Source organism: Sus scrofa, chromosome 9, assembly GCF_054392235.1.
Source record: "Sus scrofa isolate SSC_HxYL_T2T_F1_AM1 chromosome 9, Sscrofa_HxYL_maternal_Yorkshire_Landrace_v2.0, whole genome shotgun sequence".
Lineage (NCBI taxonomy): Eukaryota > Metazoa > Chordata > Mammalia > Artiodactyla > Suidae > Sus > Sus scrofa.
In genome coordinates, this window is record NC_139391.1 from 86934568 (window position 1) to 86955896 (window position 21329).

Here is a 21329-nt window from a genome sequence, read left to right on the forward strand (position 1 = left end):
AGCAGCAACAGGAAACTAATGTATTTGTATAGTATAAACCACTGTATAATGGAATTTTCATTAAAAAATCCTCCTACTGCATTCATAAGAGGCAGGTCAAGTTAACAACCTGAATAAAAAAAAATTCAAAAAAATGTACTCATTGGAAAGTGCTGACATATGTAATAAGTTACCTGTAGCCATATATATATATTTGTGTTTTAAGGCTGCACCCGTGGCATATGACGGTTCCCAGGCTAGGGCTTGAGTTGGAGCTGTAGCTACTGGCCAATATCACATCCACAGCAATGCCAGATCTGAGCTGCATCCACGAAATACACCACAGCTCATGGCAATGCTGGATCCTTAACCTTCTGAGCGAGGCCAGGGACTGAACCTGAAACCTCATGGTTCCTAGTCGGATTGTTTCCACTGCTCCATGACAGGAGCTCCATGTAGCCGTTTTTAACCACAGGAAACCCAAGCAGAGTATCTTGTGAATTGTCAACTTTTTCTTTTTAAATTAATTATATTTTTACTGTGGTAAGAACATTGAGCATGAGATTTACCCTCCTAACACATTTTTAAGCATACAATAGACAATGATGTATGGCAGATGTCTAGAAGTTACTCATCACACAACTTTATGCCCTTTGAACAGCAATTCCTCATTTCTCCCTCCCCCAGCCCCTGGAAACAACCACACTACTCTCTGCTTCTTTTTTTTTGTCTTTTTGCCATTTCTTGGGCCTCTCCTGTGGCATATGGAGGTTCCCAGGCTAGGGGTCGAATCGGAGCTGTAGCTGCTAGCCTACACCAGAGCCACAGCAACACGGGATCCGAGCTGAGTCTACAACCTACACCGTAGCTCACAGCAACGCCAGATCGTTAACCCACTGAGCAAGGGCAGGGATCGAACCCACAACCGCATGGTTCCTAGTCGGATTCCTGAACCACTGTGCCACGGCGGGAACTCCTCTCTGCTTCTTTAAGCTAGACTACTCCACTTATACTATTAATGTAAGTGGAGTCACGTGGTAATTGTCTTTCTGTGACTGGCTTATTTCAATTAGTAATATTCTCGTTTCATCCATATTGCTGCCTATGGCAGGATTTCCTTCTTTTTTGTGGTTGCATAATATATTTGCCTTTTTGGGTGTGATGATTTTGGGATAGAGATTCCAGAAATTGTACATGAGATTGATGAGATAGCTGATCTTCCCATAGGATTTCTTCCTATGGTAGTTTGAATCTATGTCCTCAAACTCAAAGTATGGAACCTGAGTGTCCTCCCCTAAGTGTGTGTTGAACTAGCTGACTTGCTTCTAACAAAGGGAATATTGCATGAATGATGGTATGTGACTTTAAGGACTAGGCATTAAAGGCATTGCCCTCTCCTGTATGCTCACTTTAGGAAAATGATCTTGCATGACACAAGAACAATCAAACAGCCCCGTAGAGAAGTCCATGTGGTGAGGAGCTGGGACCTCCCGCCAACAGCCATGTGGAAGAGCCACTGCAGCCCCAGTGGAGCCCTAAAATGACTGAAACTCATTGTCTAGGCAGTGACTGCGACCTCCTAAACAACCCTGAATCAGAACCATTCAGGTATGACACTTCCATTATGACCCTCAGAAAATGTATGAGGTAATAAATGCTTATTGTTTTGCGTTGTTAAGACTTGGAGTAATATGTTATACACTAATATAAAACAAATACCTTCATGATAGTTTTCCTGAGCTATATAATATTGTTATACTATGTAAACAAAGAAAACTGTCCTAATATTACTGAGAAGCTTTAGTTCTCTTTCTTTCTTTCCTTCTTTCTTTAAATAACAGAGAGAATGGAAATGGTCCAGCCTGGATTATGCTTACCATTTAAAGAAGTAGAAAAGTGAGAAATCCCATGCTTTGAAAGTCCTTTTGAGAGACAAACTAAAGTATTCACAAGAAAGTGACTAATGGGGGTTAAAGGGTAAAAGAAAAAAAGAAAGGATTTCTTTTGCCTCTTTTATTCCCAGTCTGTCCTACTAATTAACATCATTTACTTTCACAGTTCACCATCAGGTCATATAATTAGAGCAGGATTAAACTCTTCTCTCTTGAAGAGGATAGTTAATTTAAACTGTTTGGAAACCACTTAAAGAAAAGCAGTGAAAGACTCCGAGGACTGGAATCTAGATAAAATGTAAAAAGAGTGTAAATATGACCAAAAGCCAGAATGATAACTTTATACCAGACCTGGTGCCAAATTGTTTCTAACTTAACTCACAGCAGAAAATATTTGTTGTTTATGAATTTGCCTCTATCTATAATGCTGCTTTTCATAGCTGCCAGTGTGTGAATGTTTCGTTATTCATTGATAGGACATCATAATTTATTTCAGATAGTGTGATTAGAGTTAATATGACTGAATTATTTACGCAGTTTTTGCTTAGATTGTCTCCTTCTCTTTGTATTTATTTTTGAGTATCTACAGGTACCTGTGAGGATCCTGGACATTTTTCTCTTGACACACAGAGTGACTTAAAATTTATACTTTGAAAGAGGTAGCAGCAATAGCCTTCCTTCCCCTGAAACTCATTTATTGTCATTAGAATAATTGAATGACACTGTGAAAACACTGACTATCCTCAGTGTAGGTATTTATCTGTAGAAACAGATAATTTTCAATTTTCTTGATTGCTTTGTTAAATCCAAGTCCTCAAGTAAATGAAAAGGTCTTATGATAAATGTCTATGAGAAAACCTGAAGTTGCATATGTGATCTAGAGGTCAGACCTTCAATACAGTAGGTGCTACTCATTCTTCATCTGCAACAATGTGTTTCCTCTGGCTATGACAGGGACAAGTGATGGGTATGAATATGGCTTTAGTCCAGTCATGCTAAAATTCTCACTTCTCTCTCATTCTCAGTGAGTGCAGGCACACAGGACCTGGGTTTCCAATGAGAAGAATTCACCTTTTAGAGGCTGTCTAGCCTTGCAAGTCAGTTCATAACTCCATCTGCAAGTGAATCTTTGAAGGGCCTTCCCTCAACCCTCAATCTGTCTCTGGGCCTCTTCAGTCATTTTATAAGAGATAACAGCTTTATTTATGGTGTGAAAGAAAAGGCAGATGGGGGCCCTGTTTTGTTGTCACCATTTCAGGCAGCCATAGTTGCTGCACTTCCAAAGTGGAGTGACAGATCTGGGAGGAGACTGAAAAGCTAGAAAATGCATGCAAAACAAAGAAATCTGGCTGACCATTGAGACACTGTGAATGCCAGGTCACACAAAATCCCTGCATTGCTTTATTGAGAGGCCTTAGGTAGCAGCTGTTTCCTCTAATTCATTTATATTGTGGATGGGAGCTTAGGTCAAAGGTTATTACTCCATTCCCTTTATTCAAACCTACCTGATGTTCCATCTCCTCTCTGAATATATTACCAGAATAGAGGAAAATAAACTTTATTTCAGTGAAAGCACAACAGATTCACTGCTACTTATCAGTCTTTCTGTATATCTAACTTTAAGAAACAAAGACTATAGAAAATGACCATCATTTTCTTTTGGAAATAAAGTGGAAAGAAATGAGAAAGAGTTAAATGGATATTTTTATCAAGTTTACATACATGTTGCTTATGTCTTTATTTGGGGATTTTTCTACTTAAAAATTCTTTGCCTTACTCATTTTTTTTTTGTTAAAAAAATGTTCCCCTTTATATTTGACCCACCTCCCAGCATTGGTTTCTATCAAGAGGATATACATCCAAATATATTAGAGGAAGAAAACAAACAGGAAGTCTCAGAGTTGGAGCAAGATGTTAGACAAATCTTATGTGACAGCAGACAGCAATATGGCTGAGCAAACACAAATATTTTAATTTAAAAATAAATTAAAAAAACCCCAAACCAATGTCTTTTTTTTTTTTGTTTTTGAACTATTCTGACCAAGTTGGTCAGAATAATTGAGTCAGGCTCTATTGTTTATGTTTCTATTTTAGAAAACCAACATTCTTTGAGAATATTTTGTCTGCTATAAGAATTTTATTTGAGGAGTTCCCATTGTGGCAGCAGTAATGAACCTGACTACTATCCCTGAGGATGCAGGTTCCATCCCTGGTCCTACTCAGTGGGTTAGGGATCTGGCATTTCTGTGAGCTGTGGTGTAGGTCACAGATGTGGCTCAGATCTGGCATTGCTGTGGCTGTGGCTTAGGCCAGCAGCTGCACTTCTGATTTGACCCCTACCCTGGGAACTTCCATATGCCATGGGTGATGCCCTAAAAAAAAAAAGAAAAAAAAAAAAGAAAAAAGAAAGAAAAGAAAAGAAAAGGAAAGAATTTTATTTGATTGGCTCAGAAAACACAGAACATATAGCCCAATTATTAAAAGATTTCTGAATATTTTTCCTTGGATAATACTTAATGTAAATAACTTGCATGGTTCACTATAAACAGCATCTATTTCCCCTTGCCCCCACCCCTCCTTATTGGTGACATTGTTGGTTTTGTCACTGTTTTTCTGCTGCATTGATGTAGGCATATTTGTAAGACAAAGGATGGCAAGAGTAACCAAAGAGCTGCTAAAATGGGATGAAGACAAGGGAATAAAGGAATTGCTATTCTAGCCACTTCAGCATATTTCTTTGAAATAGGACAATAAGGAAAAAGATGGTAATGAAAACCTTTTTTTTTTTTTGCCTTTTTGCCATTTCTTGGGCCTCTCCCGCAGCATATGGAGGTTTCCAGGCTAGGGGTCTAATCAGAGCTGTAGCTGCCAGCCTGTGCCAGAGCCACAGCAACGGGGGATCCGAGCCGTGTCTGCGACCTACACCACAGCTCACGGCAATGCCGGATCTGTTAACCCAATGAGCAAGGCCAGGGATTGATCCTGCAGCCTCATGGTTCCTAGTCGGATTTGGTAACCACTGCGCCACGATGGGAACTCTGAAAACCATTATTAATAAATGGATGGGCTCATTTTGATCAAAGACAGCAGTAAGCCATGAGAATAAGCAGAGTGTGGTTATAATGTTAGCCTTTGAATTTGTGGTCCCATTGAAAAAAATGAGCATTGTATTTTATAAAGGGTACTTTGCTTCTTATATATTTTGCTTCTTATATATTTGATCTTCTCAACTGACTTGGTCCACAAAAATTATTATTCCATCAACTAGGTATCACAGGTTGGGCTCTCTGGGTAGCAGATGCTGGAGTGGAGTTTAGCATGTGGTAGGTTTATTACGTAGTGCCTTGGAATCAGCATCAATAGAAGAAAGAGGGAGAAAATAGGACTGGGTAGAGGGAGAGGCTGTAGTGCTATGCAAATCTGAACAACAGTCTCACTTGATCCCAAAGGGGAATATGGCATTAACGTGTTCAGAGTTGTCTTGATTTGGAACAGAATAGTCTAGTCTTTCTCCCCCTGTGTCAACTGTTGGAGTTGGGATCCCCTGGGAAGGGCAAGATCTAATCTGAGAGGAGAGGAGGCTCTCTGCAGAGGTAATCGCTGAAGAGTCTGATCACTGAAGATGTCTGATCACAGTACTTCAGCACCTGGACAAGAAGCCCTTCTTAGAAGTGACAACTGGGAGGCTGATTTTTCCATCCATTATACTGGTTCAGTGACTTTCAGAGATTTTTCACTATGGTCCACAGTATGAAGTACATCTTATGTTACTATTCAGGCACAGGCACATTAGGCACATACTCCAGACGACACAAGCACACGTAAATAAAACAAAGGTTTTATAAAATAATATTTTAGCATTTGTCCCTATTATTTGTGATGTTCTTTGGATAGTCTCAATTTCAATGTGTTTTCTTTTAGTACCTTCCATATTACTCTATTCTCCTTCACTTTTTAAAACACTTTTTAAAAATAACACTCTAATTTGATTTCAAGATCCACTATTAGATTACAACATGCCCTTTGAAAAATGTGGAATTAAATTGTGGAAATTAACCAGTTACTGCTGAGCAAGTACTCCAGAATAAGTAGAATGGGCCTGTGTTCCACAAAGTGATTGGGCTACTTTCATTTCCAGGAAACCACAAAAGGGCCACAGTAGAGCTTTACCATCTCTGGGCCCCAAAGAGAAGGTGTGGTTCATCAAAAAGTTAAATCCTTGAATACTGTGTCCCAAGTGAAGGGTCATTTGTGATTTTTTGTTCTAACAGTATGTGCTCTAGGCAAGATTTTCAAAGAAAGATGTCAATTATTAGGAGAGGAAATAGTAACTGTCAGTGAGAACCATGATTTCCATTTGCTTGTAGAATTTTAGGATGAGAACAGATATAAACATCTTAGTTTTTCCTGACAGTGGATGCCTGTGATCTCTTTTGTGTTGAACTTTCACATGAGGTGAATTACTGCAAGAAACATTTAGTGTCATGCTATAGAATATATGGGGTATTGAAATATATAGAGTAAATGCCTAAATGGGACAGTATGACTGTAAATTAAAGTTTAGAAAAGGACTCCCATTTTTAGATAAAAATATGAAAAAGATCGTGAACATAGTGAGATATAATTCAGGAAGATGACAAATTAAGAAGTGCTTTTTCTTAGGTCCAACAAAACAACAAACCAAAAACATACTCTTTGTCCTTAAAACTGAAGCAATGAGTTTAGGGTTCTTACCTGTACAAGATTTACACTGGAATGAAGCAGAAATTTCATTATGTGCATTTAAATTTAAGTTGCTTAAGCTGAATAAATATGGTTCTACTTGGAGAAGTATAAAAGCAATGATAGAGTAAGAAAGAAAATAAAAGATATCTATTCTTTTTCATGTTTATGCTAGGAAACCTTTAATTTATTATCATATTTTATCATTAGCAGATTTAATGGTTACTAAAGAAATTGAAGCTAGGATATAAATAATTTAGTCAAGTTAACAGAGTCAGGATTGAAATTTAGATCTGGCTCCAACCTTTTTACTACTTCAAAGTCACATACATGTTTAATTTTCTAACTTTTAAAAAGCCGCAGAATAAATTTACATTAAAACCAAATATATATTTATTTATATGTCAATATATAAGTTGAAAACTGGTTCATCAGTTCTCTATCACATTTCCATATTTTGCATTATTGCTGCTTGTGAGATGAGTGTATTACATACTTTTAAATCCTTGGAAATTTTTCATACTGTATCTGTATTATGTTTCAGTCAGCCATTAAAAAATCCAGAAGCCAGGTTTAAGTAAGCCGAAGTAATTAGTATGCATACACACTGAAAAGAGTTGAGATTAAAGTCAAAGATCTGAAATGTTTTATAGATATACTGCATATCAGTTACATCAATTACATGTAATAGTATAGATTATATATATAGATATATATAAAAATATAATGTGTGACTATTCTCAAGTATTATCACATCTAAAAACTGTAGTATTGTTTTTTACAGAGAATATCAGATTGTCTTTGATTTGGCAGGATATACCCACTCATGAATTTATGTTCATTTCAACTGTTATTAGTGTATTGACAACAATAGTTCTATGAAAGGGGAAAAAAAGGTTTATGAAGGACAGACTTTAAAAAGTCATTTTTAGCCCAGTTACCTCAAAATAGTACAAGAAATTAAGTGATTGACCTCATTTAGTAGCTCACCTAACATCATTTTATTCTCAGGAAATTACCTCCGAAGAGTGTTAGAGGACAAATTTAACTTCATCATTAAAGATGAAAAATGAACCAGAAAATGTGTTCAGAAGCTCAGGAAGACACTAGAAAGGGTAAAATATAATCACATTATCTATCTTTGTATTACCACACAAATGAAATTTCAGAGTTTAAATCTGTTGTGCAATGGATTTCATATTTCTTTAACCTTGTTTGTGCAATGATTTTTATATCTCTCTGAACTTGGTCAAGTCATAACACTTCTGGGTCTTACCTTTCTTTACCTGTGAAATGGGATAGTATCTAATATTTATGTTCTGTGGTACACTACTTTTTTTTCAAATATATTATTCATCTCAGGAATGCTTATAAAAAACTATATGGAGATTTTTAGAGTTTTGCACTAAGGAAGAGGAAATACTGGTTTTCTTATTTGGATTCTGTTTGGGTTTATCTATATTATCTTGAATAAGTCACTTAAATTCTTTGTGACCCAATATCTAAACAACAACGGCAAAAATGGAGCTTCTAATTCATATCTCATTTCTCAGTGGAATCTACCAGGGATAGACATCTACAGGGATAGATATACTTGAGGGGTATAACACATTGCAAATATAAGGTATTATTATTTTAACCATCTATCATTATTTCTGAAAAAGAGAATCCATTGTTCTATTAATGAGTCAAGGAATTTCACTTTCATATATGGACACAATATCAGCTCTTACTTTACCTAAGACATTTGTTAAGTAATGATAGAGGGAGGAGTATTTATTTTAATGTCTTTCGAGATGAGTGTTTAATGACACTAGATAGAATAGAAATTAAATTTTTTTTTTATCTTCTGGAGAAAAGATTTAGTAGGTACTTTGGAATGTGTGTTTCAAAATAGCTGGAAAACAAAGGCCGATCTAAATTTTGATACCAACTTAAAAATAATATTTGTGGTCATTGCCTTCTATTCTCTGGTTACGTATTGATACACAGAAGTTTTTTGTTTTTTTGTTTTTTGGTCTTTTGCCTTTTTAGGGCCGCACTGGAGGCATATAGAAGTTCCTACGCTAGGGGATGAATCAGAGCTGCAGCCACTGGCCTACACCACAGCTGCAGCAACGCTAGATCTGAGCCGCCTCTGTGACCTACACCACAGCTCGTGACAATGCCAGATCTTTAACCCACTGAGTGATGCCAGGGGTCGAACCCGTGTCCTCATGGATGCTAGTCAGGTTCACCAATCACTGAGCCACGAGGGGAACTCCCGATATACAGAAGTATTTTGATACTGCTATTTTGAAGTGTCTACTGGGCTCTTTATGAATGCCTCACTCAGAGATTTACATTTCCTCTTCACAAGTTTGTAAGTTTCAGAAAAGATGAAAGATAAGTCAAATTTTAAAATTGATCATATTTTTTACAGTAGTGGAAGTGTTGAGGGTAAATGGGCTGCTGGTGAGAAAGTGAAGAGAAAGTAAACACAAGGCCTGGGACTGTGCCTGAGCAGACTATGTTTAAGAAACTGTAGCTAAAAATGAAACTCATGAAAGAAGTGGCAAAAGAGTATTCAGAGAGGAAGGAGAAAAAATAGGCCCACACAGATCTAAAGAAGAGAATTTTACACTTAGGGATTGGTAGATGTAGGACAGAGGAAATTGGAAATGGCTGGGATCCAGGAGGCAGACATAGGAAGTCACAGTTGTAAATCTTGGAAGGTCTGAAAGAAATAAACATAGACTAACATGAGTGCCTGGCTATGGTGCTTGACAGTAGGTATCAGGGAGCAAAATGTGAACACTACTGCTCAGAAGCCTGGTTCCAATTCCCTGGAAGCCCTGGTGAGCATAAGTAGGACTCAGTCCAGAAGGAACTAGACAGGAAACCAAAGAAGACACTCATATATATTTAGGACAGTCTGGAAACTCATACCTGGATGCAGAGCTGCGGTTGGGGCTAGGTGAAAGTTATGTGACCGAATACCAATTTATTGCAAAGGGAATGTCATCATAACAGGGTTAATAACAAAGTGTATTTGTTGTTCACTCCAGAGCTCTATGGAGGCTCTTTACATTTCACATGTTTAGGGACTTGATTGATCTCTGAAGTTTGGATTAGATTTAAACTACAAGTGAAAATTAAGTGCTTAGCAGATAGTAGATGCTCAAATATTTGCTGAAAAAAAATGAATGAATTATAAGATCTTAGATCTGGAGAATGGAAGTCTTCCAACTCAGCCAAATAACTCCAAAGGTATCAATTTACAAAAGAGTTTCTTAAATGTGTTCTATGAAAAACTGATTTCTCAGGATATATCTTTTTTTTTTTTTTTTTTTTTTTTTTTTGTCTTTTGTTGTTGTTGCTATCTCTTGGGCCGCTTCCGCGGCATATGGAGGTTCCCAGGCTAGGGGTTGAATTGGAGCTGTAGCCACCGGCCTATGCCAGAGCCACAGCAACGCGGGATGCCAGAGCCACAGCAATGCGGGATCCGAGCCGCGTCTGCAACCTACACCACAGCTCACGGCAATGCCAGATGGTTAACCCACTGAGCAAGGGCAGGGACCGAACCCGCGACCTCATGGTTCCTAGTCGGATTCGTTAACCACTGCGCCACGACGGGAACTCCTCAGGATATATCTTAAGCTCAAAGAGTATTTTGACCATATAAGCTGGGGAACTGCAGAGTTAAAGAAAATGGCATTTCTGTATTGCAAGATCTCTCGGAGGCTTTATCTTAATATATCTTATTAATCTCTAAAAGATAAGTAGTATGTAGACGTTCTCTGGTTCACTTGACCTCAGAACCCTCTCCTCAACAACCATTTTCTTTTCTTAATTGTCCCTTGGAGTAGCGTTATAAAGAACGCATTTTAGAAAATGTCAGAAGATACCTATAAAAATCAATAGATGGACAAAGAAAGAGATCAGTGGACTTTGGTGATATTGGGGGGGTTTCCTTTTTTTAGAAGTTTAAAGATTTCAGAAGCAGAAGCTCTACAAACTAGGTAATTTTACTTGCACTCCTAATGTTCATATCCAGGGATTTCTAGGAATCACAAATCTTTTTAAATTTCTGGTTCACGGTGAATGGTAGACCGGAAATATTTGGAGACTATGGGGGGACATTTTCAGAAAATATACATGGGACGAGGAAGAGTATGATCAGATACAGTCATTGTGTTGTCCATACATCATTAAAGATTTATGTAGTTTTTCCTGCTTGAATTCATAGAGGGCAAAAGAGTTGTTTATAGGGAGAGGTGGTTGAGGATGGTGGGGTGAGTATGGGAGGAGAGACCTTGTTCCTCTCCTACTAGATGGTATTATCCATTGCTATGTCTATCTCCTCCCACTGAAAGTAAGGGCAGAGTGTGCACCTTGATTCACTTTTGCATTGGCAGCATCACTCACTGCAAGTGGAATGTAGCAGGTGCTTAGAAAACATTTGAACTGATGTGGACTAAGAGGATCTGAAGAAATGAGTAATGGGTTGTGTTCTTTACAGTGTCTATTTTTAACCAAAAGTCAGTTCACAGCCCCCTTCTCTTCCTTGGATGGGTAATCTAGGGTCAAGGGAGCACTGATTGTTGGAGGAGGATGTTTTGTTGACATTGATGTTTTAAGGCATTTACCATCATCTTTCACCAAACATAGTCAAAAAATGAAAGCCCAAACAGTAGTCTTCATTGTTTACAGCAGGATGTGAGGGGAGGATGCCTCTAAGATTACAAAGCTTACAGTTCCAGGAAAGGAGGAGAAAACTAGCAGAACAACTAAGCAAAAATTATGAAATCCTTTATTTCCAGGGAATTCTGAGATTTAGGGATAATGTCAAATGGATTGGTATTCCATTCTTTCTTCCAGTTTATCATGCAGAAGAAAATTTGACTCATTCCAAATGAAATCTCAGAATAATGTCATCACAGTAGTAGCTAATAAGCTTCTTTCAGCAATGATACTCCTGGGAAAAAAAATTCAAAATTGGTTGACAGTGTGAATCTTCTATGTGAACCTTGAGTCTTGTTGAAGCAATTATATACATACATGTATATATGTAGTTGAAGCAATTATATATATATACACGTATATATGCATAGTTGATTTACAATATTGTGTTTCAGGTATATAGCAAAGTGATTCAGTTTTATAAATATATATTCATATTCTTTTCCATTACAGGTTATTATAAGACATTGAATATATTTCCTATTTTATATATAGTAGTGTGTATCTGTTAATCCCATGCTCCTAATTTATTCCTCCTCCACCTCTTTCCCCTTTGAGTTTGTTTTCTATGTCTGTGGGTTTGTTTCTGTTTTGTCAATAAATTCATTTGTATTATTTTTTACATTCTACATGTAAGTGATACCATATAATATTTGTCTTTGACTTACTTCATTCGGTATAATCTCTAGGTCTATCCATGTTGCTAAAAATAGCAATATTTCATAGCAGTATTTCTTTTTTTATGACTCAGTAGTATCCCATATTGTGTATATGTGTGTGTATGTGTATTGTTTATCCTTTCATCTGTTGGTGGACATTTAGGTTGCTTTCATGTCTTGGTTATTGTAAATAGTGCTGCTATGAATATTAAGGTGCATGTATTTTTTTGAATTAGAGTTTTCATCTTTTCTGGATATATGCCCAGGAGTAGGACTGCTGGATAATATGATAGTTCTATTCTTAGTTTTGTAAGGAAACTCCATACTGTTTTCTATAGTGGCTGCACCAATTTACTTTCCCACCAACAGTGTTCCCTTTTCTCTATACCTTCTCATGTATGTATTTGTAGACTTTTTGATGATGGCCATTCTGACTAGTGTGAGGTGATAGATATCTCAATGTAGTTTTGTTTTGTTTTGCATTGCTCTAATAATTAGTGATGTTGACTTTCTTTTCATGTGCCTGTTGGCTATCTGTGTGTCTTCTTTGGATAAATGTCTATTTAGATTTTCTGCCCCCCCCCTTTTTTTTGCTTTTGTAGGGCCACATCTGCAGCTTATGGAAATTCCCAGGCTAGGGTCAAATTGGAGTTGCAGCTGCCAGCCTACATCACAGCCCCAGCAACTCGAGATCCAAGCCACATCTGCAACCTACACAATAGCTCATTGCAACGCCAGTTCCTTAACCCACTGACCAAGATCAGGGATCGAACCTACAACCTCACGGATACCAGTCAGGTTTGTAACTTGCTGAGCCACAATGGGAACTCCATTCTGCCCATTCTTTTGATTGAGTTGTTTGCTTTTTTGATATTGAGTTGTATGAGTTGTTTTGTATATTTTGAAATTAGCACCTTTTTGGTCTCACCATTTTCAAATATTCTCTCCCAGTCTATAGGTCATCTTTTTATTTTGTTTATGGTTTCCACTGGCACACAAGCTTGTAAATTTGATTAGGTTCCATTTGTTTATTTTTTCTTTTATTTCTGTTTAAACTATTTTGAGTTTGTTTTTGTGTAGTAAGTGAAGGAGTGTTCTAATTTCATTGATTTACATGAGGCTGTCCAGTTTTCCCAGCACCACTTGCTGAAGAGACTGTCTTTTCTCCATTGAATATTCTTGCTTACTTTGTCATAGATTAATTGACCATATGTGTATGGGTTTATTTCTGGGCTCTCTCTTCTGTTCTATTGTTCAATATGTCTGTTTTTTTGTGCCAGTATCATGCTGTTTTGATTGATGTAGCTCTGTACTATTATCTGAAATCTGGGAGGGTTATACCTCCAGCTTAGAAGCAATAATATTTAATAAAAGTATTACCATTAAATATTAGAAAGAGAGCATTTTAGCTTATTTATTTTCTTTAACAATTGAATACCTACCATGATAAAGTACTTTGCTTGTCGCTATGGTGCAGAGATAAGTAAAGTATGTTTTATACATTCAAACTTGTTTGTAGTTCAGTTAGAGTGACAGGCATGTATCAGGACAATAAAGTGAGAGAGAGGAGGCAGTGGCGGATCAGAGAGAAGATCTCCATGAGGGCTGAGTGTGTAGCCCTGTAGATTCCAAACTTCCATGCTAGTATAGTGATGTCAACATGCTGACTTCCCAGCCCACCCACTTGGTTGGCTTTGGGAATCCTAACTGGGTATGTGTCTGTATCTTCAGTAGGCAAATTCATGAATATTTAAATGACAGTCATTATGATGGAATGAGCAGTCCCAGAGGTTTCTTTAAAAGAGAGTCCATCAGTGCTTACTAAAAAAATGATTCAAAGAGTTGGACATTACAGAAATTCTAGCATCTCCTGAGAAATAAAGTTCATCTCTCTCTTCAATAATTAGAATACATTGAGACAGCCACTCACAAAGTCTTGTGGCATAGGAAGAAGACCATGAACTCTGGCAGATCAACACTGCCTCAGAAACTGGCTCCAATATTTACTTTCTGATTGACCTTGGGGATAATTTCTTCCTTTCTCTGTGCCTCTGTTAGCTCATGTGAAACAGGATTACAGCATCTAATTTAAGGAATTGTTGTGAAGGAGGTAACATATAAGGCTAGGTTCTTTCCTTGTATCCTCTCAAGGAACCCCGCCCATCTCTCTTTTTTTTTTTTTTTTTTTTTTTTTTTTGTCTTTTTGCTATTTCTTTGGGCCGCTCCCGCGGCATATAGAGGTTCCCAGGCTAGGGGTCTAATCGGAGCTGTAGCTGCCAGCCTATGCCAGAGCCACAGCAATGCAGGATTCAAGCCGTGTCTGCAACCTACACCACAGCTCATGGCAATGCCGGATCGTTAACCCACTGAGCAAGGGCAAGGACCGAACCCACAACCTCATGGTTCCTAGTCGGATTCGTTAACCACTGCGCCACGGCGGGAGCTCCCCCCATCTCTTTTTATAGCACATTTTGCAGTTTGTAATTCAGTAAGTGTAAGAGCAGGTCTTTTATGTTTATGTCCTCTGGCTTCTGCTGAGAAACAGGTTTCCTGAAGGAAGGAACCACATTTCTCCTATTTACCAGGCTGTCCCAGAGGCCTATCACATCCTTAACTCTGTGCTGACTGGAGGAAACCAGAGTACACTATTAATTAAATACATAGTACACTATGAATAAATGTTGCTTCCCTTCTTTCTCATACCCAGAACCTGACAATTTTCTTTCCCTTGCTCTATTTGTCTGTTACTTTTGGAAATTTCTGCGTTTCTCTTACAACATGTGGTATTATGGCATATTTCTTGTTTATACCACTTCCTAGGTGCTACTCATATGTAGCCTGGGCCTTTGTCAACGTCAAACTCTTTCTGGACTGAAAATGTAATTGCTAACTGCTTTTACCTGTCCTTAATGGGATTTTTTTTTTTTTTCCTGAGTTGTTTCTTATATATAAGAAGGTGATTTCTGGGTCTACTTATATTATCTTGAATTTTTTCTTTCATTTCACTTAAGTTCACAGGATAAGGGAATGATTAGGTTGATTATTGGTTCTTTTGTATCTCACTGCTATTGTATTTTCCATTATTTCATGTATTAAGTAAAAAACCTAAATCTTATATAGCCCTTATTATATTTACCCAAAGGAAGAAGGAAAATTGAAAGTACTGAAACCAGTGTTTGGTCATTATACTTATTATACTCATTTTTTATGTTGACTGATTTCTTTATGAATATAACAATTATTGCTTGATTTCATCAACTCATGGCAGCACTAAAATAGAGTACGGCTTCAGGTCTCTCTTCTGCTTGCATTGGTGAGAGCTGTGAAGAACTGCACATTTCCAGGAGTGGAGTTTCCATGGAAACCCGGACAAAGGCAAAGCAAAATAATTCTTCAAGGCCCACAAGAAAAAAAAAAAAATCCCCCCTTTGCTTTTTGTTTCCAATTCTGTGTCCCCTGAACAGTTCAGCCAGCTGGCACTGTCCTTACTCTCTAGGAATCCCTGTTTGAAATTTATATATAGCATTATGCCTCTCTGAAATCTGCAAAATAGGATTTAGTGAGTATGACTATAAAGTTATTTCTTGGGTGAGCTCAAACCCAGAGGGTTTTTTTTTTTTTTAATACAATGAGATTAAAAGTATAATAAAGCATCCATTTAAGCAGTCACTGAATTTATGACATGGAGTTGCTCTTCAAATGTAATAGGTCTCAAAGAAAAGAGTTTTAGAGCAAATAAATGGAATCAATGATTCGAGGAAATCTGACATTTTGAAACAATTTGTTAAAAATACAGACCAGGCCAAATGATTTCTGATGCATTTGCAGGTCACATGTCTTGAGTCAAAGGAAGACATGGGGTTCCTGTGAATTCCTTTGGAAAACGATGCCTCTCTCATTGGTTTGTGAGGTTCCAAACAGGCTCTCTTATTTATGTGTCTTCCATTGTACTGAGCACAGCGGTTTGAAGCTATTTTGGGGACTGGGTTGATGTAGTGCAGAGCACCCACCATGTTCTCCACATAGGGTTCTTTGGTGCTGCAGTCAGAAACGGAATACCCCGCATACAACTGTTGACACTATTTGATAAATTCGTGGCACAATTTGTACTTCACTTTCTTTTCCTAATTGAACTTAACTACAATTATGTTAAAAAATGTATTCACTCTTCAATTCATCCTTTCATCAAATGACTTCTGAATAATCATTACACACCAGGTATTATGCTAGAGACATGCCCTCAGAGAGTCCATCAAGAAATGCCAGATTTTTAAAAAATGAAATAACACAAAAGAAAAACACAGTGAAATGTGACAATTCCTACATGCTGTGAAATGTAGTGTTTGAGGCTTGTTCTAGGTTGTATGGCAGTTCAGAGCAGGGGTGTGTCTCAACTTAGTGGTGACGGTCACGTAGGGGTTAGATCATGTAAGGACTGATGTTTGTTTTGTGTCCTAGAAAATGATTAGGTGTGAATCAGGAGACAAGTGGAGGAAACACATGCAGAGGAAACAAATATAAGAACAGAGGGATATGGAAGAATGCCAGTGTTTTAAGCATTGAGTATGGGTTATAATGGCAAAGGTAGAAGCCAAGTCCTCAAGGGGTTTGCCAAGCTAAGGAGTATGAATTTTATCCTAAAGATGGAGAAGCCACTGAACAATTTCTATAGAAATGTTAAATCTGTATTGTAATCCTGGATGAAGTCACTTAGAGCAGTTAGATGATTTAGGAGGCAAAGGAGAATGCTGATGAAACATGGTGAGACCAGAACTAAGGCTGTATAGATGGGGATGGAGAGGAGAACTAGATCCAGAGAACAGATGGACCTAGGGTAAACAATTGGTTGGGTGGGAATGCAAAAGAAAGGAAGACTGGAGTGGATGTCAGGGTTCTAGCACAAGTGCTGCAAGATGGCAATACTGCTTAATTAAATTAGTATAAGAGATGAAAAATCCACACAGATTAAGAATATAGTTTTACAGAAACAAATCTGACTAGGAACCATGAGGTCGAGGGTTTGATCCCTGGCATCACTCAGTGGGTTAAGGATCTGGCGTTGCCGTGAGCTGTGGTGTAGGTCACAGATGGGACTCGGATCTTGTGTTGCTGTGACTATGGTGTAGGCTGGTAGCTGTAGCTCTGATTAGATCCCCCCCTAGCTTGGGAACCTCCATATGTCACAAGTGTGGCCCTAAGAAAGCAAAAAAAAAAAAAAAAAAAAAAAAAAGAGTATAACTTTAATCTTCAAGGGACCTCAGACAGGGTTCTTAATCTATTTGAGCCTCTTTGATTAATTTGAAATGATCCCATGGGATTGTGTGGAGGATTAAATGAGATAATGCTTAGGAAACATTTACACATTTGCTTGATCTCTATTTTTTTTTTTTTTTTTTTTGTCTTTTTAGGGCCACACCCACGGCATATGAAGGTTCCCAGGCCAGGGGTCAAATCCGAGTGGTAGCTGCTGTCCTTCGCCATAGCCACAGCAACATGGGATCCAAGCCACGTCTGCAATCTTCACCACGGCTCACAGTAATTCCGGATCCTTAACCCACTGATCGAACCCACGTCCACATTGATACTAGTTGGGTTTGTTACTGCTGAACCACGATGAGAACACTGATCTTTATTTTTTTGAGCATTTGTTATGTACCCGGGTAAAAAATTCAGAGGTATATAAGACAAAGTTTCTGCCCTCATGGAAATGCCATTGGATGACTGGGAAGGTAGACATAAACAAGTTAACAGATAAATGAGTAAATTAGTCACAGTTTTGGAAGAGCAATTTGAAAGAAGTAAACAGGTTAATGTGGTAGAGATAAGACTGAGAGTTCTAATTTTGATATGTTATTAGAAAAGGCTAAAACTTAAAAGGAGAGCCAGGGGCAGCTATTCATTTGGGGAAGAGCCTTCTAGGCTGAGAGGACAACGAATTCAAAGACCCTGAAGTGGGAAATAATTTTAGGACAGTACACACTTAACAGTTCCTCAAATATGGTAGGTATGTAGTAAACAATACTTATTTAGTGACATGGAGGTATCTTTCTGATCATATGCTGTGGAAAACTAACTTAACAAAATACCTCATTCATTTGTTACATACAGTAGTCAAAGCAATATTTAAAATTGCCACCTTTAGAAATGTATTTAAGAATGTGAATAAAATTGTTAGTGGAAAAGGGGGAAAGAATTCTTTAACGTGGTGTTGAGTTTTATGGGCCAGGAATTCCCAGTGGGCACTTTGTGATTAATATTCATCTCAACAGCTCTGGAAATACATTTTTCTTTACTTTTTTATTTCCCAATTATCTTTTTCATTTGCTTGAAACTGACTCATCTTAGTACCAGTTCATCCTTCAAGGTTGGGAGACTGTTACCTCCTTTTTGAAGTCTGAAATTCATACATCTGTGCGTGGAAAACTCTATGTTAAAATTCATGCTTTAGAAATCTTGATTACTAGTCACTTCTGCATTTTTTTCTGTGCAATGATAGAAAACATATCATTTATCAAAAATGATTACTCAATTTAAATATAGTGATACCCATTTTTAAAAAAGTTGTAAATGGAGAACGTTACCCAGGGAAATTGTTAATGACTATACCAGCCTGTTGTTCAAGCAACATCTCTGAGAGTTTACTGTTTTACATGCTAAGGAAAGATTATAGACAACTTCTGTAATACATCAACAAAGGCATCTGAATGTGACATGAATTCTAGCTAGATACTTCCCTACCGTTTATTCTGCTTGTCTTCTTGAACTAGAATATATAATGAGTTGCAAGTCTATGGTGGTTATAAATTTAAGATAAAAATGTAGATACATTAAATTTAGATAAAGATTAATGTATGGCATGTATTAAAACAGGTTGATAATATAAATTAAAATTTTAAACATCAAACAGATAATCAAACAAGATATAACTAAGCAGACCCCAGAACTTTAAAACAGGCATAAGGCTGCTGTAGAATTCAATGAATGACAGCCTCCATGTCTGTTCACAGTGAATTCTAGCAAAGAACTAATGAAGATAAACAATCTGTTTAAGTGATGCTGAAAAATTCCCTTTCAGCCAGCAGCTGGCATGACTGTTGTCATTCAAAGGGCATAAATAAATGTCATATAACTTAGTCACTGAGAAACTGAGATGACAATGAACTACGTTCTCATTAACACTTTTCAAAAATTCTTCCGTGGTCTATTAAATAGGTGATGTTTAAGAATGGTATTAAAGCCAAAGGAAAACTCCAAGAAGTGAGAGTTTAACAGATCTCAGCTCTTTCATCAGAGGCTCTCAGGGCAGTTAGTTGTGGCTCTTGAATACCAGGTGGAGTGTGTTTTTATGAAATACACTGATAGATTCTGAATCACTGTCTCTTATAATATGAGAAATCAAAACTTCATGTGAGACATTGTGGTACTTCAACCAAGCACACATCACCATATCCTGGCCTAGACAGTGCCTTTTAAGTGCCTCTCACCTCTGTACAACAGAGGAAGAGTGTCTTCACATTTTTAAAGGAACCTGAGGTCAGCAAGACAGTCTTTGCCCAAATCAAGTTGAATGTTCTCCTTGTGCCCCCATTTCCTGCTTCTTCACTTTACCTCTGGCTTTCATCCATGACAATTAACTCAGGTACTTATTCATTCATTACTTGGAATCTTCTAGCCCGACCCTGTAATTGACCTTGGCTTGGCCCTTGATTCTTTTATTCCTCTTGGATCCAGTTCACCTCTGTGTGTTTGAAAGTGACTTCACACATTCTCCTGGTTTCGTTCTTGCCACACCCTGCCCAGAGGCTAGAGTATTATAGGCCTACTCAGTAATACCCTTTTAGGAAAGTGAATCTTTAATAACCAGGATTTTAATGCCAATTTCCATGCATCCTTTAGTAAGGAATAGAAATATATAATTTCTATATCCAATTTCTACATCCTTCAAGTTAAAAAATGTTCATAGTAGACTCTTGGACTCTTAATGGCTATATATATTTGAACTCAGTGATGTAAATTGTACAGCTAATCTGTAGGAAGCAAGATTGCCTTATTAAACCTGGAACTATATAACAAGGCAACCAAATAGATTGTCCAGCATATAATCTGAATATCTATATAATGTTTCTTAAAGATGTCCATTAGTTAAGAACCAGAAAAAGTAAAGTTAGGGAGTTCCCATTGTGGTGCAACAGAAGTGAATCTGACTAGTATCCATGAGGATGCTGATTCAATCCCTGGCTTCACTCAGTGGGTTGGGGATCCAGCACTGCTGTGAACTTTGTTATAGGTCACAGACACAGCTCAGATCCTGCATCTATGGCTGTGCTGTAGGCCAGCAGCTGTAGCTCCAATTTGGGCCCCTAGCCTGGGAACTTCCATGTGCCTTGGGTATGGGCCTAAAAAGCAATATAAATAAATAAATAAATGGCAATAAGTTACCTATAATTGATGCATTAATAGAAGTTACTAAAAGTTAAGAATTCTCTGATCATTTATGATTATTGTTTTAGATCAAAATACAGTTAAGTTCCTTTTAGATATATGAAATATATGATTCCACAGCTCACACATTAAAATCAGCCTCCATGTCTTACTCATACATTAGATGTGCCAAGTCGTGGATGCTGTTGCTGTTGCTGTCCTCCTGGTTACCCTGGATCTCCTTTATTATGGGCTTCTAATAGTAGTCACCTGTAGCTGTCTTCCAAGAGCTGTCTTTGGGCTACAACCTCTTTGCCAGCAGCTGGAAGACTATTTTTATTTTACCTTATTTTTAATTTTATTGGAGTATATTTGACTCACAATGTTGTGCTAGCTTCAGGTATACAGCAAAGTGAATCAGTTATACATATACATATATCCATTCCTTTACAGAGTCTTTTCCTACGTAGGTTGCTACGGAGTATTGAGTAGATTTCCTGTCCTATACGTTAGGTCCTTGTTACTCATCCATTCCATATACAGTAGTGTGTATACGTCAATCCCAAACTCCCATTTTATTTCTCCGCCCAATGTCTTTGGTAACTGTAAGTTTGGTTTTAAAATCTTTGAGTCTATTTCTGTTTTGTAAAAAATTTTTCTTTATCTTTTTCTACACTTAGATTCCACATATTAGTGATCTCATATATTTTTCTTTCTCTGTCTGACTTATTCACTTACTATGATAATTTCTAGGTCCATCCATGTTGCTGCAAATGGCATTATTTCATACTTTTTTATGGTTGAATAATATTCCATTGTGTATATGAACCACATCTTCTTTATTGACTCCTCTGTTGAGGAACATTTAGGTTATTTCCATGTCTTGGCCATTGTAAATAGAGCTGCAGTGAACATTGGGGTACATGTATCTTTT

General features: G+C 37.5%; 1 long non-coding RNA gene across 3 annotated transcripts in view; it reads left to right on the top strand.

The window, feature by feature from the left end:
* Window positions 1–1393: 1393 nt before the first annotated feature.
* LOC102165070 (uncharacterized) overlaps window positions 1394–21329 on the top strand; it is a 93915-nt gene continuing 73979 nt past the window's right edge. The window contains exons 1-2 of one of the 3 annotated variants that reach the window (XR_014815889.1): window positions 1394–1587; window positions 7605–7708. This is a non-coding gene — a long non-coding RNA (uncharacterized LOC102165070). The remainder of the gene's footprint in view (window positions 1588–7604; window positions 7709–21329) is intronic. The other 2 variants (XR_014815891.1, XR_014815888.1) reach the window with 2 other exon arrangements.